At 42.3% G+C, this 26,244-nt stretch overlaps 17 non-coding genes across 17 annotated transcripts; all 17 read left to right on the top strand.

Moving 5' to 3' along the window:
* The first annotated feature begins 1,093 nt into the window (after positions 1-1,093).
* trnas-gcu (transfer RNA serine (anticodon GCU)) lies at positions 1,094-1,175 on the top strand. The gene has a single exon. It is a non-coding gene; the product is annotated as a tRNA-Ser (tRNA).
* Positions 1,176-2,654: 1,479 nt separating this feature from the next.
* Positions 2,655-2,736, top strand: trnas-gcu (transfer RNA serine (anticodon GCU)). The gene has a single exon. It is a non-coding gene; the product is annotated as a tRNA-Ser (tRNA).
* A 1,402-nt stretch (positions 2,737-4,138) lies between these two features.
* trnas-gcu (transfer RNA serine (anticodon GCU)) lies at positions 4,139-4,220 on the top strand. The gene has a single exon. It is a non-coding gene; the product is annotated as a tRNA-Ser (tRNA).
* A 1,402-nt stretch (positions 4,221-5,622) lies between these two features.
* Positions 5,623-5,704, top strand: trnas-gcu (transfer RNA serine (anticodon GCU)). Its single transcript has one exon. It is a non-coding gene; the product is annotated as a tRNA-Ser (tRNA).
* Positions 5,705-7,109: 1,405 nt separating this feature from the next.
* Positions 7,110-7,191, top strand: trnas-gcu (transfer RNA serine (anticodon GCU)). Its single transcript has one exon. It is a non-coding gene; the product is annotated as a tRNA-Ser (tRNA).
* A 1,405-nt stretch (positions 7,192-8,596) lies between these two features.
* Positions 8,597-8,678, top strand: trnas-gcu (transfer RNA serine (anticodon GCU)). Its single transcript has one exon. It is a non-coding gene; the product is annotated as a tRNA-Ser (tRNA).
* Positions 8,679-10,084: 1,406 nt separating this feature from the next.
* trnas-gcu (transfer RNA serine (anticodon GCU)) lies at positions 10,085-10,166 on the top strand. Its single transcript has one exon. It is a non-coding gene; the product is annotated as a tRNA-Ser (tRNA).
* Positions 10,167-11,568: 1,402 nt separating this feature from the next.
* Positions 11,569-11,650, top strand: trnas-gcu (transfer RNA serine (anticodon GCU)). The gene has a single exon. It is a non-coding gene; the product is annotated as a tRNA-Ser (tRNA).
* A 1,407-nt stretch (positions 11,651-13,057) lies between these two features.
* trnas-gcu (transfer RNA serine (anticodon GCU)) lies at positions 13,058-13,140 on the top strand. The gene has a single exon. It is a non-coding gene; the product is annotated as a tRNA-Ser (tRNA).
* A 1,403-nt stretch (positions 13,141-14,543) lies between these two features.
* On the top strand, positions 14,544-14,625 carry trnas-gcu (transfer RNA serine (anticodon GCU)). Its single transcript has one exon. It is a non-coding gene; the product is annotated as a tRNA-Ser (tRNA).
* Positions 14,626-16,027: 1,402 nt separating this feature from the next.
* Positions 16,028-16,109, top strand: trnas-gcu (transfer RNA serine (anticodon GCU)). Its single transcript has one exon. It is a non-coding gene; the product is annotated as a tRNA-Ser (tRNA).
* A 1,405-nt stretch (positions 16,110-17,514) lies between these two features.
* On the top strand, positions 17,515-17,596 carry trnas-gcu (transfer RNA serine (anticodon GCU)). The gene has a single exon. It is a non-coding gene; the product is annotated as a tRNA-Ser (tRNA).
* Positions 17,597-18,998: 1,402 nt separating this feature from the next.
* On the top strand, positions 18,999-19,080 carry trnas-gcu (transfer RNA serine (anticodon GCU)). Its single transcript has one exon. It is a non-coding gene; the product is annotated as a tRNA-Ser (tRNA).
* A 1,541-nt stretch (positions 19,081-20,621) lies between these two features.
* On the top strand, positions 20,622-20,703 carry trnas-gcu (transfer RNA serine (anticodon GCU)). The gene has a single exon. It is a non-coding gene; the product is annotated as a tRNA-Ser (tRNA).
* Positions 20,704-22,110: 1,407 nt separating this feature from the next.
* On the top strand, positions 22,111-22,192 carry trnas-gcu (transfer RNA serine (anticodon GCU)). Its single transcript has one exon. It is a non-coding gene; the product is annotated as a tRNA-Ser (tRNA).
* A 1,406-nt stretch (positions 22,193-23,598) lies between these two features.
* On the top strand, positions 23,599-23,680 carry trnas-gcu (transfer RNA serine (anticodon GCU)). Its single transcript has one exon. It is a non-coding gene; the product is annotated as a tRNA-Ser (tRNA).
* A 1,405-nt stretch (positions 23,681-25,085) lies between these two features.
* Positions 25,086-25,167, top strand: trnas-gcu (transfer RNA serine (anticodon GCU)). Its single transcript has one exon. It is a non-coding gene; the product is annotated as a tRNA-Ser (tRNA).
* Positions 25,168-26,244: the final 1,077 nt, after the last annotated feature.

Genomic DNA, 26,244 nt, shown 5'->3' on the forward strand with positions numbered 1-26,244 from the left:
AATTCCCCCTCTGCCTGTGACATAGATGTAGAAATTCTGTTTTTCAATACATCAATGCCTATGGATGTTTTCAGTCATCCAGGTCATTGTAATCTCAAGGCATTCAATCCATTGCAACTGGACTGTTTGGTTTGTCTTAGAAAATGTTCCGCTTCTCATCCAAGTAGGCTTGATCAGTTCATGCTCATAGAAACAGGTTGGTCAGATCTATTCTAAGACTCAGATTGTTCGGATTTAACCTTTTACTCCAATTGGTCAGATCTAGTCTAGTGGCTATTGCCAAAACCCCAAATTCTTTTACTCCAACAAAAGGAGGGTGTGTCCGGGCAAAGATGGTACTGCCCTATCGTAGTGAGCAAAACATCTGTTGAGATGCAGAAGAGCAATCCCACTGTCAGTGCCAACGACAGTCATCCATTAATCCGCTTTCTACCGCTTGTCCCTTTTGGGGTCGCGTGGGGTGCTGGAACCTATCTCAGCTGCATTTGGGTGGAATGCGGTGAACACCTTGGACCAGTCGCCAACGCTTCGCAGCAACGACAGTCATCGAAGTGGAATTTCCCTTCGTTCGCATTGTGGTATTGTGTGGCAGAAGTATCGCTGTGGATCGACCACTATCAGCCCAACATAGTCAGAATCACCCTTGTTAGCATTTCCTTCAGTTGTAACAAAGGCACAAAGGAGCATCTGTGACCAGGGTGTTTCTAACTCCTGTTATTTGCTGGAGGCTAAATTGCAGAGTATTTTAGGAATGGTTGAAAGAACAGTGTTGTATGTGGATAATAGGTGATTTCGCAGACCACCTCCTCTGTTCAGTCATCAATGTCAAGGTTGACCTTGACGTTTCGCCTCTCATCCAAGTAGGCTTTATCAGTTTGGGTTCATAGACTTAGATTGGTCAGATTATGTCCAAAGTTTGGTGCCAAAACCCCAAATATTTATACAGTTTACTATTTTTTTTAATGTTGTAAAAATAACACAACAATATCTTAATTCCTCTATATGTCCATGTGGTTACATGTTGTGATGTATACTTTGATCAAAAAAACTATTGTTTGCAGCCTCTCAGTAAGTATTGACATGAACAAAGCTAGATGAGGTGGCCGAGTGGTTAAGGCGATGGACTGCTAATCCATTGTGTTCTACACGCGTGGGTTCGAATCCCATCCTCATCGAGCTGTTGGTCTCTTTAGTTGGCCTCAACTGACGAAAGGTTGTTAACGCGTAGTTCAGAATAACAATGTTTGACTGTGGTTACAGAGTATCACACTGTCATGTGTCACGACTTTCTAAAGCTGAGGTGACGACCTGACCTTTCTGCATGTTTCCTCAAAATCACTTCTCATCTTTAACAGAAAGAAGTTTGCTTGCTCATTTACCTACTTCTACTCAAAGGAAACCTGTCTTTGTCGTTAAAACATTTGGAGAATGCAGGTATCGATCCCGCTTCCTCTCACATGCAAAGCGAGCGCTCTACCATTTGAGCTAATTCCCCCTCTGTCTGTGACATAGACGTAGAAATTCTGTTTTTCAATACATCAATGCCTATGGATGTTTTCAGTCATCCAGGTCATTGTAATCTCAAGGCATTCAATCCATTGCAACTGGACTGTTTGGTTTGTCTTAGAAAATGTTTCGCTTCTCATCCAAGTAGGCTTGGCCAGTTCATGCTCATAGAAACAGGTTGGTCAGATCTATTCTTGGACTCAGATTGTTCGGATTTAACCTTTGAAGTGAAGTGAATTACATTTATATAGCGCTTTTTCTCAAGTGACTCAAAGCGCTTTACATAGTGAACCTTTGACTCCAATTGGTCAGATCTAGTCTAGTGGCTATTGCCGAAACCCCAAATTATTTTACTCCAACACAAGGAGGGTGTGCCTGAGCAAAGATGATACTGTCCTAGCGTAGTGAGCAAAACATCTGTTGAGATGCAGAAGAGCATTCCCACTGTCAGTGCCAACAACAGTCATCCATTCATCCGCTTTCTACCGCTTTTCCCTTTTAGGGTCGCGTGGGGTGCTGGAAAACTATCTCAGCTGCATTTGGGTGGAATGCGGTGAACACCTTGGACAAGTCGCCAACGCATCGCAGCAACGACAGTCATCGAAGTGGAATTTCCCTTCGTTCGCATTGTGGTATTGTGTGGCAGAAGTATCGCTGTGGATCGACCACTATCAGCCCAACATAGTCAGAATCACCCTTGTTAGCATTTCTTTCAGTTGTAACAAAGGCACAAAGGAGCATCTGTGACCAGGGTGTTTCTAACTCCTATTATTTGCTGGAGGCTAAATTGCAGAGTATTTTAGGAATGGTTGAAAGAACAGTGTTGTATGTGGATAATAGGTGATTTCGCAGACCACCTCCTCTGTTCAGTCATCAATGTCAAGGTTGACCTTGACGTTTCGCCTCTCATCCAAGTAGGCTTTATCAGTTTGGGTTCATAGACTTACATTGGTCAGATTATGTCCAAAGTTTGGTGCCAAAACCCCAAATATTTATACAGTTTACTATTTTTTTTTAATGTTTTAAAAATAACACAACAATATCTTAATTCCTCTATATGTCCATGTGGTTACATGTTGTGATGTAGACTTTGTTCATAAAAACTATTATTTGCAGCCTCTCAGCAAGTATTGACATGAACAAAGCTAGATGAGGTGGCCGAGTGGTTAAGGCGATGGACTGCTAATCCATTGTGTTCTACACGCGTGGGTTCGAATCCCATCCTCATCGAGCTGTTGTTCTCTTTAGTTGGCCTCAACTGACGAAAGGTTGTGAACGCGTAGATCAGAATAACAATGTTTAACTGTGGTTACAGAGTATCACACTGTCATGTGTCAACGACTTTCTAGAACTGAGGTGACTACCTGACCTTTCTGCATGTTTCCTTAAAATTACTTCTCATCTTTAACAGAAAAAAGTATGCTCATTAACCTACTTCTACTCAAAGGAAACCTTTTTTTGACATTAAAACTTTTGGAGAATGCAGGTATCGATCCCGCTACCGCTCACATGCAAAGCGAGCGCTCTACCATTTGAGATAATTCCCCCTCTGTCTGTGACATAGACGTAGAAATTCTGCTTTTCAATACATCAATGCCTATGGATGTTTTCAGTCATCCAGATCATTGTAATCTCAAGGCATTCAATCCATTGCAACTGGACTGTTTGGTTTGTCTTAGAAAATGTTTCGGTTCTCATCCAAGTAGGCTTGGCCAGTTCATGCTCATAGAAACAGGTTGGTCAGATCTATTCTTAGACTCAGATTGTTCGGATTTAACCTTTGACTCCAATTGGTCAGATCTAGTCTAGTGGCTATTGCCGAAACCCCAAATTATTTTACTCCAACACAAGGAGGGTGTGCCTGAGCAAAGATGATACTGTCCTAGCGTAGTGAGCAAAACATCTGTTGAGATGCAGAAGAGCATTCCCACTGTCAGTGCCAACAATAGCCATCCATTCATCCGCTTTCTACCGCTTGTCCCTTTAAGGGTCGCGTGGGGTGCTGGAACCTATCCCAGCTGCATTTGGGTGGAATGCGGTGAACACCTTGGACAAGTCGCCAAAGCATCGCAGCAACGACAGTCATCGAAGTGGAATTTCCCTTCGTTCGCATTGTGGTATTGTGTGGCAGAAGTATCGCTGTGGATCGACCACTATCAGCCCAACATAGTCAGAATCACCCTTGTTAGCATTTCCTTCAGTTGTAACAAAGGCACAAAGGAGCATCTGTGACCAGGGTGTTTGTAACTCCTGTTATTTGCTGGAGGCTAAATTGCAGAGTATTTTAGGAATGGTTGAAAGAACAGTGTTGTATGTGGATAATAGGTGATTTCGCAGACCACCTCCTCTGTTCAGTCATTAATGTCAAGGTTGACCTTGACGTTTCGCCTCTCATCCAAGTAGGCTTTATCAGTTTGGGTTCATAGACTTAGATTGGTCAGATTATGTCCAAAGTTTGGTGCCAAAACCCCAAATATTTATACAGTTTACTATTTTTTTTAATGTTGTAAAAATAACACAACAATATCTTAATTCCTCCATATGTCCATGTGGTTACATGTTGTGATGTAGACTTTGATGATTAAAACTATTATTTGCAGCCTCTCAGCAAGTATTGACATGAACAAACTAAGATGAGGTGGCCGAGTGGTTAAGGCGATGGACTGCTAATCCATTGTGTTCTACACGCGTGGGTTCGAATCCCATCCTCATCAAGCTGTTGTTCTCTTTAGTTGGCCTCAACTGACGAAAGGTTGTTAACGCGTAGTTCAGAATAACAATGTTTGACTGTGGAGAGTATCACACTGTCATGTGTCACGACTTTCTAGAGCTGAGGTGACTACCTGACCTTTCTGCATGTTTCCTCAAAATCACTTTTCATCTTTAACAGAAAGAAGTTTGCTTGCTCATTTACCTACTTCTACTCAAAGGAAACCTTTTTTTGACGTTAAAACATTTGGAGAATGCAGGTATCGATCCCGCTACCTCTCACATGCAAAGCGAGCGCTCTACCATTTGAGCTAATTCCCCCTCTGTATGTGACATAGACGTAGAAATTCTGTTTTTCAATACATCAATGCCTATGGATGTTTTCAGTCATCCAGGTCATTGTAATCTCAAGGCATTCAATCCATTGCAACTGGACTGTTTGGTTTGTCTTATAAAATGTTTCGCTTCTCATCCAAGTAGGCTTGGCCAGTTCATGCTCATAGAAACAGGTTGGTCAGATCTATTCTTAGACTCAGATTGTTCGGATTTAACCTTTGACTCCAATTGGTCGGATCTAGTCTTGTGGCTATTGCTGAAACCACAAATTATTTTACTACAACACAAGGAGGGTGTGCCTGAGCAAAGATGATACTGTCCTAGCGTAGTGAGCAAAACATCTGTTGAGATGCAGAAGAGCATTCCCAATGTCAGTGCCAACAACAGTCATCCATTCATCCGCTTTCTACCACTTGTCCCTTTTAGGGTCGCGTGGGGTGCTTAAACCTTTCTCAGCTGCATTTGGGTGGAATGCGGTGAACACCTTGGACAAGTCGCCAACGCATCGCAGCAACAACAGTCATCGAAGTGGAATTTCCCTTCGTTCGCATTGTGGTATTGTGTTGCAGAAGTATCGCTGTGGATCGACCACTATCAGCCCAACATAGTCAGAATCACCCTTGTTAGCATTTCTTTCAGTTGTAACAAAGGCACAAAGGAGCATCTGTGACCAGGGTGTTTCTAACTCCTGTTATTTGCTGGAGGCTAAATTGCAGAGTATTTTAGGAATGGTTGAAAGAACAGTGTTGTATGTGGATAATAGGTGATTTCGCAGACCACCTCCTCTGTTCAGTCATCAATGTCAAGGTTGACCTTGACGTTTCGCCTCTCATCCAAGCAGGCTTCATCAGTTTGGGTTTATAGACTTAGATTGGTCGGATTATGTCCAACGGTTGGTGCCAAAACCCCAAATATTTACACAGTTTACTATTTTTTTTTAATGTTTTAAAAATAAGACAACAATATCTTAATTCCTCTATATGTCCATGTGGTTACATGTTGTGATGTAGACTTTGATCATAAAAACTATTATTTGCAGCCTCTCAGCAAGTATTGACATGAACAAAGCTAGATGAGGTGGCCGAGTGGTTAAGGCGATGGACTGCTAATCCATTGTGTTCTACACGCGTGGGTTCGAATCCCATCCTCATCGAGCTGTTGTTCTCTTTAGTTGTCCTCAACTGACGAAAGGTTGTTAACGCGTAGATCAGAATAACAATGTTTGACTGTGGTTACAGAGTATCACACCGTCATGTGTCACGACTTTCTAGAGCTGAGGTGACTACCTGACCTTTATGCATGTTTCCTCAAAATCACTTCTCATCTTTAACAGAAAGAAGTTTGCTTGCTCATTTACCTACTTCTACTCAAAGGAAACCTTTTTTTGACATTAAAACTTTTGGAGAATGCAGGTATCGATCCCGCTACCTCTCACATGCAAAGCGAGCGCTCTACCATTTGAGCTAATTCCCCCTCTGCCTGTCACATAGACGTAGAAATTTTGTTTTTCAATACATCAATGCCTATGGATGTTTTCAGTCATCCAGGTCATTGTAATCTCAAGGCATTCAATCCATTGCAACTGGACTGTTTGGTTTGTCTTAGAAAATGTTTCGCTTCTCATCCAAGTAGGCTTGGCCAGTTCATGCTCATAGAAACAGGTTGGTCAGATCTATTCTTAGACTCAGATTGTTCGGATTTAACCTTTGACTCCAATTGGTCAGATCTAGTCTTGTGGCTATTGCTGAAACCCCAAATTATTTTACTACAACACAAGGAGGGTGTGCCTGAGCAAAGATGATACTGTCCTAGCATAGTGAGCAAAACATCTGTTGAGATGCAGAAGAGCATTCCCAATGTCAGTGCCAACAACAGTCATCCATTCATCCGCTTTCTACCGCTTGTCCCTTTTAGGGTCGCGTGGGGTGCTGAAACCTTTCTCAGCTGCATTTGGGTGGAATGCGGTGAACACCTTGGACAAGTCGCCAACGCATCGCAGCAACAACAGTCATCGAAGTGGAATTCCCCTTCGTTCGCATTGTGGTATTTTGTGGCAGAAGTATCGCTGTGGATCGACCACTATCAGCCCAACATAGTCAGAATCACCCTTGTTAGCATTTCTTTCAGTTGTAACAAAGGCACAAAGGAGCATCTGTGACCAGGGTGTTTCTAACTCCTGTTATTTGCTGGAGGCTAAATTGCAGAGTATTTTAGGAATGGTTGAAAGAACAGTGTTGTATGTGGATAATAGGTGATTTCGCAGACCACCTCCTCTGTTCAGTCATCAATGTCAAGGTTGACCTTGACGTTTCGCCTCTCATCCAAGTAGGCTTCATCAGTTTGGGTTTATAGACTTAGATTGGTCAGATTATGTCCAACGGTTGGTGCCAAAACCCCAAATAATTATACAGTTTACTATTTTTTGTAATGTTTTAAAAATAACACAACAATATCTTAATTTCTCTATATTTCCATGTGGTTACATGTTGTGATGTAGACTTTGATCATAAAAACTATTATTTGCAGCCTCTCAGCAAGTATTGACATGAACAAAGCTAGATGAGGTGGCCGAGTGGTTAAGGCGATGGACTGCTAATCCATTGTGTTCTACACGCGTGGGTTCGAATCCCATCCTCATCGAGCTGTTGTTCTCTTTAGTTGTCCTCAACTGACGAAAGGTTGTTAACGCGTAGATCAGAATAACAATGTTTGACTGTGGTTACAGAGTATCACACCGTCATGTGTCACGACTTTCTAGAGCTGAGGTGACTACCTGACCTTTATGCATGTTTCCTCAAAATCACTTCTCATCTTTAACAGAAAGAAGTTTGCTTGCTCATTTACCTACTTCTACTCAAAGGAAACCTTTTTTTGACATTAAAACTTTTGGAGAATGCAGGTATCGATCCCGCTACCTCTCACATGCAAAGCGAGCGCTCTACCATTTGAGCTAATTCCCCCTCTGCCTGTCACATAGACGTAGAAATTCTGTTTTTCAATACATCAATGCCTATGGATGTTTTCAGTCATCCAGGTCATTGTAATCTCAAGGCATTCAATCCATCGCAACTGGACTGTTTGGTTTGTCTTAGAAAATGTTTCGCTTCTCATCCAAGTAGGCTTGGCCAGTTCATGCTCATAGAAACAGGTTGGTCAGATCAATTCTTGGACTCATATTGTTCGGATTTAACCTTTGACTCCAATTGGTCAGATCTAGTCTAGTGGCTATTGCCGAAACCCCAAATTATTTTACTACAACACAAGGAGGGTGTGCCTGAGCAAAGATGATACTGTCCTAGCGTAGTGAGCAAAACATCTGTTGAGATGCAGAAGAGCATTCCCACTGTCAGTGCCAGCAATAGCCATCCATTCATCCGCTTTCTACCGCTTGTCCCTTTTAGGGTCGCGTGGGGTGCTGGAACCTATCTCAGCTGCATTTGGGTGGAATGCGGTGAACACCTTGGACAAGTCGCCAACGCATCACAGCAACAACAGTCATCGAAGTGGAATTTCCCTTCGTTCGCATTGTGGTATTGTGTGGCAGAAGTATCGCTGTGGATCGACCACTATCAGCCCAACATAGTCAGAATCACCCTTGTTAGCATTTCTTTCAGTTGTAACAAAGGCACAAAGGAGCATCTGTGACCAGGGTGTTTCTAACTCCTGTTATTTGCTGGAGGCTAAATTGCAGAGTATTTTAGGAATGGTTGAAAGAACAGTGTTGTATGTGGATAATAGGTGATTTCGCAGACCACCTCCTCTGTTCAGTCATCAATGTCAAGGTTGACCTTGACGTTTCGCCTCTCATCCAAGTAGGCTTCATCAGTTTGGGTTTATAGACTTAGATTGGTCAGATTATGTCCAACGGTTGGTGCCAAAACCCCAAATATTTATACAGTTTACTATTTTTTGTAATGTTTTAAAAATAACACAACAATATCTTAATTTCTCTATATGTCCATGTGGTTACATGTTGTGATGTAGACTTTGATCATAAAAACTATTATTTGCAGTCTCTCAGCAAGTATTGACATGAACAAAGCTAGATGAGGTGGCCGAGTGGTTAAGGCGATGGACTGCTAATCCATTGTGTTCTACACGCGTGGGTTCGAATCCCATCCTCATCGAGCTGTTGTTCTCTTTAGTTGGCCTCAACTGACGAAAGGTTGTTAACGCGTAGATCAGAATAACAATGTTTGACTGTGGTTACAGAGTATCACACCGTCATGTGTCACGACTTTCTAGAGCTGAGGTGACTACCTGACCTTTCTGCATGTTTCCTCAAAATCACTTCTCATCTTTAACAGAAAGAAGTTTGCTTGCTCATTTACCTACTTCTACTCAAAGGAAACCTTTTTTTGACATTAAAACTTTTGGAGAATGCAGGTACCGATCCCGCTACCTCTCACATGCAAAGCGAGCGCTCTACCATTTGAGCTAATTCCCCCTCTGCCTGTCACATAGACGTAGAAATTCTGTTTTTCAATACATCAATGCCTATGGATGTTTTCAGTCATCCAGGTCATTGTAATCTCAAGGCATTCAATCCATCGCAACTGGACTGTTTGGTTTGTCTTAGAAAATGTTTCGCTTCTCATCCAAGTAGGCTTGGCCAGTTCATGCTCATAGAAACAGGTTGGTCAGATCTATTCTTGGACTCAGATTGTTCGGATTTAACCTTCGACTCCAATTGGTCAGATCTAGTCTAGTGGCTATTGCCGAAACCCCAAATTATTTTACTACAACACAAGGAGGGTGTGCCTGAGCAAAGATGATACTGTCCTAGCGTAGTGAGCAAAATATCTGTTGAGATGCAGAAGAGCATTCCCAATGTCAGTGCCAACAACAGTCATCCATTCATCCGCTTTCTACCGCTTGTCCCTTTTAGGGTCGCGTGGGGTGCTGAAACCTTTCTCAGCTGCATTTGGGTGGAATGCGGTGAACACCTTGGACAAGTCGCCAACGCATCGCAGCAACAACAGTCATCGAAGTGGAATTCCCCTTCGTTCGCATTGTGGTATTTTGTGGCAGAAGTATCGCTGTGGATCGACCACTATCAGCCCAACATAGTCAGAATCACCCTTGTTAGCATTTCTTTCAGTTGTAACAAAGGCACAAAGGAGCATCTGTGACCAGGGTGTTTCTAACTCCTGTTATTTGCTGGAGGCTAAATTGCAGAGTATTTTAGGAATGGTTGAAAGAACAGTGTTGTATGTGGATAATAGGTGATTTCGCAGACCACCTCCTCTGTTCAGTCATCAATGTCAAGGTTGACCTTGACGTTTCGCCTCTCATCCAAGTAGGCTTCATCAGTTTGGGTTTATAGACTTAGATTGGTCAGATTATGTCCAACGGTTGGTGCCAAAACCCCCAATATTTATACAGTTTACTATTTTTTTTTAATGTTTTAAAAATAACACAACAATATCTTAATTCCTCTATATGTCCATGTGGTTACATGTTGTGATGTAGACTTTGTTCATAAAAACTATTATTTGCAGCCTCTCAGCAAGTATTGACATGAACAAACTAAGATGAGGTGGCCGAGTGGTTAAGGCGATGGACTGCTAATCCATTGTGTTCTACACGCGTGGGTTCGAATCCCATCCTCATCGAGCTGTTGTTCTCTTTAGTTGGCCTCAACTGATGAAAGGTTGTGAACGCGTAGATCAGAATAACAATGTTTAACTGTGGTTACAGAGTATCACACTGTCATGTGTCAACGACTTTCTAGAACTGAGGTGACTACCTGACCTTTCTGCATGTTTCCTTAAAATGACTTCTCATCTTTAACAGAAAAAAGTATGCTCATTAACCTACTTCTACTCAAAGGAAACCTTTTTTTGACATTAAAAATTTTGGAGAATGCAGGTATCGATCCCGCTACCGCTCACATGCAAAGCGAGCGCTCTACCATTTGAGCTAATTCCACCTCTGTCTGTGACATAGATGTAGAAATTCTGCTTTTCAATACATCAATGCCTATGGATGTTTTCAGTCATCCAGGTCATTGTAATCTCAAGGCATTCAATCCATTGCAACTGGACTGTTTGGTTTGTCTTAGAAAATGTTTCGGTTCTCATCCAAGTAGGCTTGGCCAGTTCATGCTCATAGAAACAGGTTGGTCAGATCTATTCTTAGACTCAGATTGTTCGGATTTAAACTTTGACTCCAATCGGTCAGATCTAGTCTAGTGGCTATTGCCGAAACCCCAAATTATTTTACTCCAACACAAGGAGTTTGTGCCTGAGCAAAGATGATACTGTCCTAGCGTAGTGAGCAAAACATCTGTTGAGATGCAGAAGAGCATTCCCACTGTCAGTGCCAACAATAGCCATCCATTCATCCGCTTTCTACCGCTTGTCCCTTTTAGGGTCGCGTGGGGTGCTGGAACCTATCTCAGCTGCATTTGAGTGGAATGCGGTGAACACCTTGGACAAGTCGCCAACACATCGCAGCAACGACAGTCATCGAAGTGGAATTTCCCTTCGTTCGCATTGTGGTATTGTGTGGCAGAAGTATCGCTGTGGATCGACCACTATCAGCCCAACATAGTCAGAATCACCCTTGTTAGCATTTCTTTCAGTTGTAACAAAGGCACAAAGGAGCATCTGTGACCAGGGTGTTTCTAACTCCTGTTATTTGCTGGAGGCTAAATTGCAGAGTATTTTAGGAATGGTTGAAAGAACAGTGTTGTATGTGGATGATAGGTGATTTCGCAGACCACCTCCTCTGTTCAGTCATCAATGTCAAGGTTGACCTTGACGTTTCGCCTCTCATCCAAGTAGGCTTTATCAGTTTGGGTTCATAGACTTAGATTGGTCAGATTATGTCCAAAGTTTGGTGCCAAAACCCCAAATATTTATTCAGTTTACTATTTTTTTTAATGTTGTAAAAATAACACAACAATATCTTAATTCCTCTATATGTCCATGTGGTTACATGTTGTGATGTAGACTTTGATCATAAAAACTATTATTTGCAGCCTCTCAGCAAGTATTGACATGAACAAAGCTAGATGAGGTGGCCGAGTGGTTAAGGCGATGGACTGCTAATCCATTGTGTTCTACACGCGTGGGTTCGAATCCCATCCTCATCGAGCTGTTGTTCTCTTTAGTTGGCCTCAACTGACGAAAGGTTGTTAACGCGTAGATCAGAATAACAATGTTTGACTGTGTTTACAGAGTATCACACTGTCATGTGTCACGACTTTCTAGAGCTGAGGTGACTACCTGACCTTTCTGCATGTTTCCTCAAAATCACTTCTCATCTTTAACAGAAAGAAGTTTGCTTGCTCATTTACCTACTTCTACTCAAGGGAAACCTTTTTTTGACGTTAAAACATTGGGAGAATGCAGGTATCGATCCCGCTACCTCTCACATGCAAAGCGAGCGCTCTACCATTTGAGCTAATTCCCCCTCTGTCTGTGACATAGACGTAGAAATTCTGTTTTTCAATACATCAATGCCTATGGATGTTTTCAGTCATCCAGGTCATTGTAATCTCAAGGCATTCAATCCATTGCAACTGGAATGTTTGGTTTGTCTTAGAAAATGTTTCGCTTCTCATCCAAGTAGGCTTGGCCAGTTCATGCTCATAGAAACAGGTTGGTCAGATCTATTCTTAGACTCAGATTGTTCGGATTTAACCTTTGACTCCAATTGGTCAGATCTAGTCTTGTGGCTATTGCCAAAACCCCAAATTATTTTACTACAACACAAGGAGGGTGTGCCTGAGCAAAGATGATACTGTCCTAGCGTAGTGAGCAAAACATCTGTTGAGATGCAGAAGAGCATTCCCACTGTCAGTGCCAACAACAGTCATCCATTCATCCGCTTTCTACAGCTTGTCCCTTTTAGGGTCGCGTAGGGTGCTGGAAAACTATCTCAGCTGCATTTGGGTGGAATGCGGTGAACACCTTGGACAAGTCGCCAACGCATCGCAGCAACGACAGTCATCGAAGTGGAATTTCCCTTCGTTCGCATTGTGGTATTGTGTGGCAGAAGTATCGCTGTGGATCGACCACTATCAGCCCAACATAGTCAGAATCACCCTTGTTAGCATTTCTTTCAGTTGTAACAAAGGCACAAAGGAGCATCTGTGACCAGGGTGTTTCTAACTCCTATTATTTGCTGGAGGCTAAATTGCAGAGTATTTTAGGAATGGTTGAAAGAACAGTGTTGTATGTGGATAATAGGTGATTTCGCAGACCACCTCCTCTGTTCAGTCATCAATGTCAAGGTTGACCTTGACGTTTCGCCTCTCATCCAAGTAGGCTTCATCAGTTTGGGTTAATAGACTTAGATTGGTCAGATTATGTCCAACGGTTGGTGCCAAAACCCCAAATATTTATACAGTTTACTATTTTTTTTTAATGTTTTAAAAATAACACAACAATATCTTAATTCCTCTATATGTCCATGTGGTTACATGTTGTGATGTAGACTTTGTTCATAAAAACTATTATTTGCAGCCTCTCAGCAAGTATTGACATGAACAAACTAAGATGAGGTGGCCGAGTGGTTAAGGCGATGGACTGCTAATCCATTGTGTTCTACACGCGTGGGTTCGAATCCCATACCTCATCGAGCTGTTGTTCTCTTTAGTTGGCCTCAACTGACGAAAGGTTAACGCGTAGATCAGAATAACAATGTTTGACTGTGGTTACAGAGTATCACACTGTCATGTGTCACGACTTTCTAGAGCTGAGGTGACTACCTGACATTTCTGCATGTTTCCTCAAAATCACTTCTCATCTTTAACAGAAAGAAGTTTGCTTGCTCATTTACCTACTTCTACTCAAAGGAAACCTGTTTTTGTTGTTAAAACATTTGGAGAATGCAGGTATCGATCCCGCTACCTCTCACATGCAAAGCAAGCGCTCTACCATTTGAGCTAATTCCCCCTCTGTCTGTGACATAGACGTAGAAATTCTGTTTTTCAATACATCAATACCTATGGATGTTTTCAGTCATCCAGGTCATTGTAATCTCAAGGCATTCAATCCATTGCAACTGGACTGTTTGGTTTGTCTTAGAAAATGTTTCGCTTCTCATCCAAGTAGGCTTGGCCAGTTCATGCTCATAGAAACAGGTTGATCAGATCTATTCTTGGACTCAGATTGTTCGGATTTAACCTTTGACTCCAATTGGTCAGATCTAGTCTAGTGGCTATTGCCGAAACCCCAAATTATTTTACTCCAACACAAGGAGGGTGTGCCTGAGCAAAGATGATACTGTCCTAGCGTAGTGAGCAAAACATCTGTTGAGATGCAGAAGAGCATTCCCACTGTCAGTGCCAACAATAGCCATCCATTCATCCGCTTTCTACCGCTTGTCCCTTTTAGGGTCGCGTGGGGTGCTGGAACCTATCTCAGCTGCATTTGGGTGGAATGCGGTGAACACCTTGGACAAGTCGCCAAAGCATCGCAGCAACGACAGTCATCGAAGTGGAATTTCCCTTCGTTCGCATTGTGGTATTGTGTGGCAGAAGTATCGCTGTGGATCGACCACTATCAGCCCAACATAGTCAGAATCACCCTTGTTAGCATTTTTTTCAGTTGTAAAAAAGGCACAAAGGAGCATCTGTGACCAGGGTGTTTCTAACTCCTATTACTTGCTGGAGGCTAAATTGCAGAGTATTTTAGGAATGGTTGAAAGAACAGTGTTGTATGTGGATAATAGGTCATTTCGCAGACCACCTCCTCTGTTCAGTCATCAATGTCAAGGTTGACCTTGACGTTTCGCCTCTCATCCAAGTAGGCTTCATCAGTTTGGGTTTATAGACTTAGATTGGTCAGATTATGTCCAACGGTTGGTGCCAAAACCCCAAATATTTATACAGTTTACTATTTTTTTTTAATGTTTTAAAAATAACACAACAATATCTTAATTTCTCTATATGTCCATGTGGTTACATGTTGTGATGTAGACTTTGTTCATTAAAACTATTATTTGCAGCCTCTCAGCAAGTATTGACATGAATAAACTAAGATGAGGTGGCCGAGTGGTTAAGGCGATGGACTGCTAATCCATTGTGTTCTACACGCGTGGGTTCGAATCCCATCCTCATCGAGCTGTTGTTCTCTTTAGTTGGCCTCAACTGACGAAAGGTTGTGAACGCGTAGATCAGAATAACAATGTTTAACTGTGGTTACAGAGTATCACACTGTCATGTGTCAACGACTTTCTAGAACTGAGGTGACTACCTGACCTTTCTGCATGTTTCCTTAAAATGACTTTTCATCTTTAACAGAAAAAAGTATGCTCATTAACCTACTTCTACTCAAAGGAAACCTTTTTTTGACATTAAAACTTTTGGAGAATGCAGGTATCGATCCCGCTACCGCTCACATGCAAAGCAAGCGCTCTACCATTTGAGCTAATTCCCCCTCTGTCTGTGACATAGATGTAGAAATTCTGCTTTTCAATACATCAATGCCTATGGATGTTTTCAGTCATCCAGGTCATTGTAATCTCAAGGCATTCAATCCATTGCAACTGGACTGTTTGGTTTGTCTTAGAAAATGTTTCGGTTCTCATCCAAGTAGGCTTGGCCAGTTCATGCTCATAGAAACAGGTTGGTCAGATCTATTCTTAGACTCAGATTGTTCGGATTTAACCTTTGACTCCAATTGGTCAGATCTAGTCTAGTGGCTATTGCCGAAACCCCAAATTATTTTACTCCAACACAAGGAGGGTGTGCCTGAGCAAAGATGATACTGTCCTAGCGTAGTGAGCAAAACATCTGTTGAGATGCAGAAGAGCATTCCCACTGTCAGTGCCAACAATAGCCATCCATTCATCCGCTTTCTACCGCTTGCCCCTTTTAGGGTCGCGTGGGGTGCTGGAACCTATCTCAGCTGCATTTGGGTGGAATGCGGTGAACACCTTGGACAAGTCGCCAAAGCATCGCAGCAACGACAGTCATCGAAGTGGAATTTCCCTTCGTTCGCATTGTGGTATTGTGTGGCAGAAGTATCGCTGTGGATCGACCACTATCAGCCCAACATAGTCAGAATCACCCTTGTTAGCATTTCCTTCAGTTGTAACAAAGGCACAAAGGAGCATCTGTGACCAGGGTGTTTCTAACTCCTGTTATTTGCTGGAGGCTAAATTGCAGAGTATTTTAGGAATGGTTGAAAGAACAGTGTTGTGTGTGGATAATAGCTGATTTCGCAGACCACCTCCTCTGTTCAGTCATTAATGTCAAGGTTGACCTTGACGTTTCGCCTCTCATCCAAGTAGGCTTCATCAGTTTGGGTTCATAGACTTAGATTGGTCAGATTATGTCCAAAGTTTGGTGCCAAAAGCCCAAATATTTATACAGTTTACTATTTTTTTTAATGTTGTAAAAATAACACAACAATATCTTAATTCCTCTATATGTCCATGTGGTTACATGTTGTGATGTAGACTTTGATCATAAAAACTATTATTTGCAGCCTCTCAGCAAGTATTGACATGAACAAAATAAGATGAGGTGGCCGAGTGGTTAAGGCGATGGACTGCTAATCCATTGTGTTCTACACACGTGGGTTCGAATCCCATCCTCATCGAGCTGTTGTTCTCTTTAGTTGGCCTCAACTGACGAAAGGTTGTTAACGCGTAGATCAGAATAACAATGTTTGACTGTGGTTACAGAGTATCACACTGTCATGTGTCACGACTTTCTAGAACTGAGGTGACTACCTGACCTTTCTGCATGTTTCCTCAAAATCACTTCTCATCTTTAACAGAAAGAAGTTTGCTTGCTCATTTACCTACTTCTACTCAAAGGAAACCTTTTTTTGACGTTAAAACATTTGGAGAATGCAGGTATCGATCCCGCTACCGCTCACATGCAAAGCAAGCGCTCTACCATTTGAGCTAATTCCCCCTCTGTCTGTGACATTGACGAAGAAATTCTGCTTTTCAATACATCAATGCCTATGGATGTTTTCAGTCATCCAGGTCATTGTAATCTCAAGGCATTCAATCCATTGCAACTGGACTGTTTGGTTTGTCTTAGAAAATGTTTCGGTTCTCATCCAAGTAGGCTTGGCCAGTTCATGCTCATAGAAACAGGTTGGTCAGATCTATTCTTAGACTCAGATTGTTCGGATTTAACCTTTGACTCCAATTGGTCAGATCTAGTCTTGTGGCTATTGCCGAAACCCCAAATTATTTTACTTCAACACAAGGAGGGTGTGCCTGAGCAAAGATGATACTGTCCTAGCGTAGTGAGCAAAACATCTGTGAAATGCAGAAGAGCATTCCCAATGTCAGTGCCAACAACAGTCTTCCATTCATCCGCTTTCTACCGCTTGTCCCTTTTAGGGTCGCGTGGGGTGCTGAAACCTTTCTCAGCTGCATTTGGGTGGAATGCGGTGAACACCTTGGACAAGTCGCCAACGCATCGCAGCAACGACAGTCATCGAAGTGGAATTTCCCTTCGTTCGCATTGTGGTATTGTGTGGCAGAAGTATCGCTGTGGATCGACCACTATCAGCCCAACATAGTCAGAATCACCCTTGTTAGCATTTCTTTCAGTTGTAACAAAGGCACAAAGGAGCATCTGTGACCAGGGTGTTTCTAACTCCTATTATTTGCTGGAGGCTAAATTGCAGAGTATTTTAGGAATGGTTGAAAGAACAGTGTTGTATGTGGATAGTAGGTGATTTCGCAGACCACCTCCTCTGTTCAGTCATCAATGTCAAGGTTGACCTTGACGTTTCGCCTCTCATCCAAGTAGGCTTCATCAGTTTGGGTTTATAGACTTAGATTGGTCAGATTATGTCCAAAGTTTGGTGCCAAAACCCCAAATATTTATACAGTTTACTATTTTTTTTTAATGTTTTAAAAATAACACAACAATATCTTAATTCCTCTATATGTCCATGTGGTTACATGTTGTGATGTAGACTTTGTTCATAAAAACTATTATTTGCAGCCTCTCAGCAAGTATTGACATGAACAAACTAAGATGAGGTGGCCGAGTGGTTAAGGCGATGGACTGCTAATCCATTGTGTTCTACACGCGTGGGTTCGAATCCCATCCTCATCGAGCTGTTGTTCTCTTTAGTTGGCCTCAACTGACGAAAGGTTAACGCGTAGATCAGAAAAACAATGTTTGACTGTGGTTACAGAGTATCACACTGTCATGTGTCACGACTTTCTAGAGCTGAGGTGACTACCTGACCTTTCTGCATGTTTCCTCAAAATCACTTCTCATCTTTAACAGAAAGAAGTTTGCTTGCTCATTTACCTACTTCTACTCAAAGGAAACCTTTTTTTGACGTTAAAACATTTGGAGAATGCAGGTATCGATCCCGCTACCTCTCACATGCAAAGCGAGCGCTCTACCATTTGAGCTAATTCCCCCTCTGTCTGTGACATAGACGTAGAAATTCTGTTTTTCAATACATCAATGCCTATGGATGTTTTCAGTCATCCAGGTCATTGTAATCTCAAGGCATTCAATCCATTGCAACTGGACTGTTTGGTTTGTCTTAGAAAATGTTTCGCTTCTCATCCAAGTAGGCTTGGCCAGTTCATGCTCATAGAAACAGGTTGGTCAGATCTATTCTTAGACTCAGATTGTTCGGATTTAACCTTTGACTCCAATTGGTCAGATCTAGTCTTGTGGCTATTGCCGAAACCCCAAATTATTTTACTCCAACACAAGGAGGGTGTGCCTGAGCAAAGATGATACTGTCCTAGCGTAGTGAGCAAAACATATGTTGAGATGCAGAAGAGCATTCCCAATGTCAGTGCCAACAACAGTCATCCATTCATCCGCTTTCTACCGCTTGTCCCTTTTAGGGTCGCGTGGGGTGCTGAAACCTTTCTCAGCTGCATTTGGGTGGAATGCGGTGAACACCTTGGACAAGTCGCCAACGCATCGCAGCAACGACAGTCATCGAAGTGGAATTTCCCTTCGTTCGCATTGTGGTATTGTGTGGCAGAAGTATCGCTGTGGATCGACCACTATCAGCCCAACATAGTCAGAATCACCCTTGTTAGCATTTCTTTCAGTTGTAACAAAGGCACAAAAGAGCATCTGTGACCAGGGTGTTTCTAACTCCTGTTATTTGCTGGAGGCTAAATTGCAAGGTATTTTAGGAATGGTTGAAAGAACAGTGTTGTATGTGGATAATAGGTGATTTCGCAGACCACCTCCTCTGTTCAGCCATCAATGTCAAGGTTGACCTTGACGTTTCGCCTCTCATCCAAGTAGGCTTTATCAGTTTGGGTTCATAGACTTAGATTGGTCAGATTATGTCCAAAGTTTGGTGCCAAAACCCCAAATATTTATACAGTTTACTATTTTTTTTAATGTTGTAAAAATAACACAACAATATCTTAATTCCTCTATATGTCCATGTGGTTGCATGTTGTGATGTAGACTTTGATCATAAAAACTATTATTTGCAGCCTCTCAGCAAGTATTGACATGACCAAAGCTAGATGAGGTGGCCGAGTGGTTAAGGCGATGGACTGCTAATCCATTGTGTTCTACACGCGTGGGTTCGAATCCCATCCTCATCGAGCTGTTGTTCTCTTTAGTTGGCCTCAACTGACGAAAGGTTGTTAACGCGTAGATCAGAATAACAATGTTTGACTGTGGTTACAGAGTATCACACTGTCATGTGTCATGACTTTCTAGAGCTGAGGTGACTACCTGACCTTTCTGCATGTTTCCTCAAAATCACTTCTCATCTTTAACAGAAAGAAGTTTGCTTGCTCATTTACCTACTTCTACTCAAAGGAAACCTTTTTTTGACGTTAAAACATTTGGAGAATGCAGGTATCGATCCGGCTACCTCTCACATGCAAAGCGAGCGCTCTACCATTTGAGCTAATTCCCCCTCTGTCTGTCACATAGACGTAGAAATTCTGTTTTTCAATACATCAATGCCTATGGATGTTTTCAGTCATCCAGGTCATTGTAATCTCAAGGCATTCAATGCATTGCAACTGGACTGTTTGGTTTGTCTTAGAAAATGTTTCGCTTCTCATCCAAGTAGGCTTGGCCAGTTCATGCTCATAGAAACAGGTTGGTCAGATCTATTCTTACACTCAGATTGTTCGGATTTAACCTTTGACTCCAATTGGTCAGATCTAGTCTTGTGGCTATTGCCGAAACCCCAAATTATTTTACTCCAACACAAGGAGGGTGTGCCTGAGCAAAGATGATACTGTCCTAGCGTAGTGAGCAAAACATCTGTTGAGATGCAGAAGAGCATTCCCACTGTCAGTGCCAACAATAGCCATCCATTCATCCGCTTTCTACCGCTTGTCCCTTTTAGGGTCGTGTGGGGTGCTGGAACTTATCTCAGCTGCATTTGGGTGGAATGCGGTGAACACCTTGGACAAGTCGCCAACGCATCGCAGCAACGACAGTCATCGAAGTGGAATTTCCCTTCGTTCGCATTGTGGTATTGTGTGGCAGAAGTATCGCTGTGGATCGACCACTATCAGCCCAACATAGTCAGAATCACCCTTGTTAGCATTTCTTTCAGTTGTAACAAAGGCACAAAGGAGCATCTGTGACCAGGGTGTTTCTAACTCCTATTATTTGCTGGAGGCTAAATTGCAGAGTATTTTAGGAATGGTTGAAAGAACAGTGTTGTATGTGGATAATAGGTGATTTCGCAGACCACCTCCTCTGTTCAGTCTACCCCAGGGCAGCTGTGGCTACGAAAGTAGTTTACCACCACCAGGTGTGAATGAATGATGGGTTTTTAACATGTAAAGCGACTTTGGGTACTTAGAAAAGCGCTATATAAATCCCAGGTATTATTATTATTATTATTAATGTCAAGGTTGACCTTGACGTTTCGCCTCTCATCCAAGTAGGCTTCATCAGTTTGGGTTTATAGACTTAGATTGGTCAGATTATGTCCAACGGTTGGTGCCAAAACCCCAAATATTTATACAGTTTACTATTTTTTTTTAATGTTTTAAAAATAACACAACAATATCTTAATTCCTCTATATGTCCATGTGGTTACATGTTGTGATGTAGACTTTGTTCATGAAAACTATTATTTGAAGCCTCTCAGCAAGTATTGACATGAACAAACTAAGATGAGGTGGCCGAGTGGTTAAGGCGATGGACTGCTAATCCATTGTGTTCTACACGCGTGGGTTCGAATCCCATCCTCATCGAGCTGTTGTTTTCTTTATTTGGCCTCAACTGGCGAAAGGTTGTGAACGCGTAGATCAGAATAACAATGTTTAACTGTGGTTACAGAGTATCACACTGTCATGTGTCAACGACTTTCTAGAACTGAGGTGACTACCTGACCTTTCTGCATGTTTCCTTAAAATGACTTCTCATCTTTAACAGAAAGAAGTTTGCTTGCTCATTTACCTACTTCTACTCAAAGGAAACCTTTTTTTGATGTTAAAACATTTGGAGAATGCAGGTATCGATCCCGCTACCTCTCACATGCAAAGCGAGCGCTCTACCATTTGAGCTAATTCCCCCTCTTGTCTGTCACATAGACGTAGAAATTCTGTTTTTCAATACATCAATGCCTATGGATGTTTTCAGTCATCCAGGTCATTGTAATCTCAAGGCATTCAATCCATTGCAACTGGACTGTTTGGTTTGTCTTAGAAAATGTTTCGCTTCTCATCCAAGTAGGCTTGGCCAGTTCATGCTCATAGAAACAGGTTGGTCAGATTTATTCTTAGACTCAGATTGTTCGGATTTAACCTTTGACTCCAATTGGTCAGATCTAGTCTAGTGGCTATTGCCGAAACCCCAAATTATTTTACTCCAACACAAGGAGGGTGTGCCTGAGCAAAGATGATACTGTCCTAGCGTAGTGAGCAAAACATCTGTTGAGATGCAGAAGAGCATTCCGACTGTCAGTGCCAACAACAGTCATCCATTCATCCGCTTTCTACCGCTTGTCCCTTTTAGGGTCGCGTGGGGTGCTGGAAAACTATCTCAGCTGCATTTGGGTGGAATGCGGTGAACACCTTGGACAAGTCGCCAACGCATCGCAGCAACGACAGTCATCGAAGTGGAATTTCCCTTCGTTCGCATTGTGGTATTGTGTGGCAGAAGTATCGCTGTGGATCGACCACTATCAGCCCAACATAGTCAGAATCACCCTTGTTAGCATTTCTTTCAGTTGTAACAAAGGCACAAAGAGCATCTGTGACCAGGGTGTTTCTAACTCCTGTTATTTGCTGGAGGCTAAATTGCAGAGTATTTTAGGAATGGTTGAAAGAACAGTGTTGTATGTGGATAATAGGTGATTTCGCAGACCACCTCCTCTGTTCAGTCATCAATGTCAAGGTTGACCTTGACGTTTCGCCTCTCATCCAAGTAGGCTTTATCAGTTTGGGTTCATAGACTTAGATTGGTCAGATTATGTCCAAAGTTTGGTGCCAAAACCCCAAATATTTATACAGTTTACTATTTTTTTTAATGTTGTAAAAATAACACAACAATATCTTAATTCCTCTATATGTCCATGTGGTTGCATGTTGTGATGTAGACTTTGATCATAAAAACTATTATTTGCAGCCTCTCAGCAAGTATTGACATGACCAAAGCTAGATGAGGTGGCCGAGTGGTTAAGGCGATGGACTGCTAATCCATTGTGTTCTACACGCGTGGGTTCGAATCCCATCCTCATCGAGCTGTTGTTCTCTTTAGTTGGCCTCAACTGACGAAAGGTTGTTAACGCGTAGATCAGAATAACAATGTTTGACTGTGGTTACAGAGTATCACACTGTCATGTGTCATGACTTTCTAGAGCTGAGGTGACTACCTGACCTTTCTGCATGTTTCCTCAAAATCACTTCTCATCTTTAACAGAAAGAAGTTTGCTTGCTCATTTACCTACTTCTACTCAAAGGAAACCTGTTTTTGTTGTTAAAACATTTGGAGAATGCAGGTATCGATCCCGCTACCTCTCACATGCAAAGCAAGCGCTCTACCATTTGAGCTAATTCCCCCTCTATCTGTGACATAGACGTAGAAATTATGTTTTTCAATACATCAATACCTATGGATGTTTTCAGTCATCCAGGTCATTGTAATCTCAAGGCATTCAATCCATTGCAACTGGACTGTTTGGTTTGTCTTAGAAAATGTTTCGCTTCTCATCCAAGTAGGCTTGGCCAGTTCATGCTCATAGAAACAGGTTGGTCAGATCTATTCTTGGACTCAGATTGTTCGGATTTAACCTTTGACTCCAATTGGTCAGATCTAGTCTAGTGGCTATTGCCGAAACCCCAAATTATTTTACTACAACACAAGGAGGGTGTGCCTGAGCAAAGATGATACTGTCCTAGCGTAGTGAGCAAAACATCTGTTGAGATGCAGAAGAGCATTCCCACTGTCAGTGCCACACAACAGTCATCCATTCATCCGCTTTCTACCGCTTGTCCCTTTTAGGGTCGCGTGGGGTGCTGAAACCTATCTCAGCTGCATTTGGGTGGAATGAGGTGAACACCTTGGACAAGTCGCCAACGCATCGCAGCAACGACAGTCATCGAAGTGGATTTTCCCTTCGTTCGCATTGTGGTATTGTGTGGCAGAAGTATCGCTGTTGATCGACCACTATCAGCCCAACATAGTCAGAATCACCCTTGTTAGCATTTCTTTCAGTTGTAACAAAGGCACAAAGGAGCATCTGTGACCAGGGTGTTTCTAACTCCTGTTATTTGCTGGAGGCTAAATTGCAGAGTATTTTAGGAATGGTTGAAAGAACAGTGTTGTATGTGGATAATAGGTGATTTCGCAGACCACCTCCTCTGTTCAGTCATCAATGTCAAGGTTGACCTTGACGTTTCGCCTCTCATCCAAGTAGGCTTTATCAGTTTGGGTTCATAGACTTAGATTGGTCAGATTATGTCCAAAGTTTGGTGCCAAAACCCCAAATATTTATACAGTTTACTATTTTTTTTAATGTTGTAAAATTAACACAACAATATCTTAATTACTCTATATGTCCATGTGGTTACATGTTGTGATGTAGACTTTGATCATAAAAACTATTATTTGCAGCCTCTCAGCAAGTATTGACATGAACAAAGCTAGATGAGGTGGCCGAGTGGTTAAGGCGATGGACTGCTAATCCATTGTGTTCTACACGCGTGGGTTCGAATCCCATCCTCATCGAGCTGTTGTTCTCTTTAGTTGGCCTCAACTGACGAAAGGTTGTTAACGCGTAGATCAGAATAATAATGTTTGACTGTGGTTACAGAGTATCACACTGTCATGTGTCACGACTTTCTAGAGCTGAGGTGACTACCTGACCTTTCTGCATGTTTCCTCAAAATCACTTCTCATCTTTAACAGAAAGAAGTTTGCTTGCTCATTTACCTACTTCTACTCAAAGGAAACCTGTTTTTGTCGTTAAAACATTTGGAGAATGCAGGTATCGATCCCGCTACCTCTCACATGCAAAGCGAGCGCTCTACCATTTGAGCTAATTCCCCCTCTGTCTGTCACATAGACGTAGCAATTCTGTTTTTCAATACATCAATGCCTATGGATTTTTTCAGTCATCCAGGTCATTGTAATCTCAAGGCATTCAATCCATTGCAACTGGACTGTTTGGTTTGTCTTAGAAAATGTTTCGCTTCTCATCCAAGTAGGCTTGGCCAGTTCATGCTCATAGAAACAGGGTGGTCAGATCTATTCTTAGACTCAGATTGTTCGGATTTAACCTTTGACTCCAATTGGTCAGATCTAGTCTAGTGGCTATTGCCGAAACCCCAAATTATTTTACTCCAACACAAGGAGGGTGTGCCTGAGCAAAGATGATACTGTCCTAGCGTAGTGAGCAAAACATCTGTTGAGATGCAGAAGAGCATTCCCACTGTCAGTGCCAACAATAGCCATCCATTCATCCGCTTTCTACCGCTTGCCCCTTTTAGGGTCGCGTGGGGTGCTGGAACCTATCTCAGCTGCATTTGGGTGGAATGCGGTGAACACCTTGGACAAGTCGCCAAAGCATCGCAGCAACGACAGTCATCGAAGTGGAATTTCCCTTCGTTCGCATTGTGGTATTGTGTGGCAGAAGTATCGCTGTGGATCGACCACTATCAGCCCAACATAGTCAGAATCACCCTTGTTAGCATTTCCTTCAGTTGTAACAAAGGCACAAAGGAGCATCTGTGACCAGGGTGTTTCTAACTCCTGTTATTTGCTGGAGGCTAAATTGCAGAGTATTTTAGGAATGGTTGAAAGAACAGTGTTGTATGTGGATAATAGTTGATTTCGCAGACCACCTCCTCTGTTCAGTCATCAATGTCAAGGTTGACCTTGACGTTACGCCTCTCATCCAAGTAGGCTTTATCAGTTTGGGTTCATAGACTTAGATTGGTCAGATTATGTCCAAAGTTTGGTGCCAAAACCCCGAATATCTATACAATTTACTATTTTTTTTAATGTTGTAAAAATAACACAACAATATCTTAATTCCTCTATATGTCCATGTGGTTACATGTTGTGATGTAGACTTTGTTCATAAAAACTATTATTTGCAGCCTCTCAGCAAGTATTGACATGAACAAAGCTAGATGAGGTGGCCGAGTGGTTAAGGCGATGGACTGCTAATCCATTGTGTTCTACACGCGTGGGTTCGAATCCCATCCTCATCGAGCTGTTGTTCTCTTTAGTTGGCCTCAACTGACGAAAGGTTGTTATCGCGTAGATCAGAATAACGATGTTTGACTGTGGTTACAGAGTATCACACTGTCATGTGTCACGACTTTCTAGAGCTGATGTGACTACCTGACCTTTCTGCATGTTTCCTCAAAATCACTTCTCATCTTTAACAGAAAGAAGTTTGCTTGCTCATTTACCTACTTCTACTCAAAGGAAACCTTTTTTTGACGTTAAAACATTTGGAGAATGCAGGTATCGATCCGGCTACCTCTCACATGCAAAGCGAGCGCTCTACCATTTGAGCTAATTCCCCCTCTGTCTGTCACATAGACGTAGAAATTCTGTTTTTCAATACATCAATGCCTATGGATGTTTTCAGTCATCCAGGTCATTGTAATCTCAAGGCATTCAATGCATTGCAACTGGACTGTTTGGTTTGTCTTAGAAAATGTTTCGCTTCTCATCCAAGTAGGCTTGGCCAGTTCATGCTCATAGAAACAGGTTGGTCAGATCTATTCTTACACTCAGATTGTTCGGATTTAACCTTTGACTCCAATTGGTCAGATCTAGTCTTGTGGCTATTGCCGAAACCCCAAATTATTTTACTCCAACACAAGGAGGGTGTGCCTGAGCAAAGATGATACTGTCCTAGCGTAGTGAGCAAAACATCTGTTGAGATGCAGAAGAGCATTCCCACTGTCAGTGCCAACAATAGCCATCCATTCATCCGCTTTCTACCGCTTGTCCCTTTTAGGGTCGTGTGGGGTGCTGGAACTTATCTCAGCTGCATTTGGGTGGAATGCGGTGAACACCTTGGACAAGTCGCCAACGCATCGCAGCAACGACAGTCATCGAAGTGGAATTTCCCTTCGTTCGCATTGTGGTATTGTGTGGCAGAAGTATCGCTGTGGATCGACCACTATCAGCCCAACATAGTCAGAATCACCCTTGTTAGCATTTCTTTCAGTTGTAACAAAGGCACAAAGGAGCATCTGTGACCAGGGTGTTTCTAACTCCTATTATTTGCTGGAGGCTAAATTGCAGAGTATTTTAGGAATGGTTGAAAGAAC

This window comes from Entelurus aequoreus, linkage group LG07 (genome assembly GCF_033978785.1).
Source record: "Entelurus aequoreus isolate RoL-2023_Sb linkage group LG07, RoL_Eaeq_v1.1, whole genome shotgun sequence".
Classification (NCBI taxonomy): domain Eukaryota; kingdom Metazoa; phylum Chordata; class Actinopteri; order Syngnathiformes; family Syngnathidae; genus Entelurus; species Entelurus aequoreus.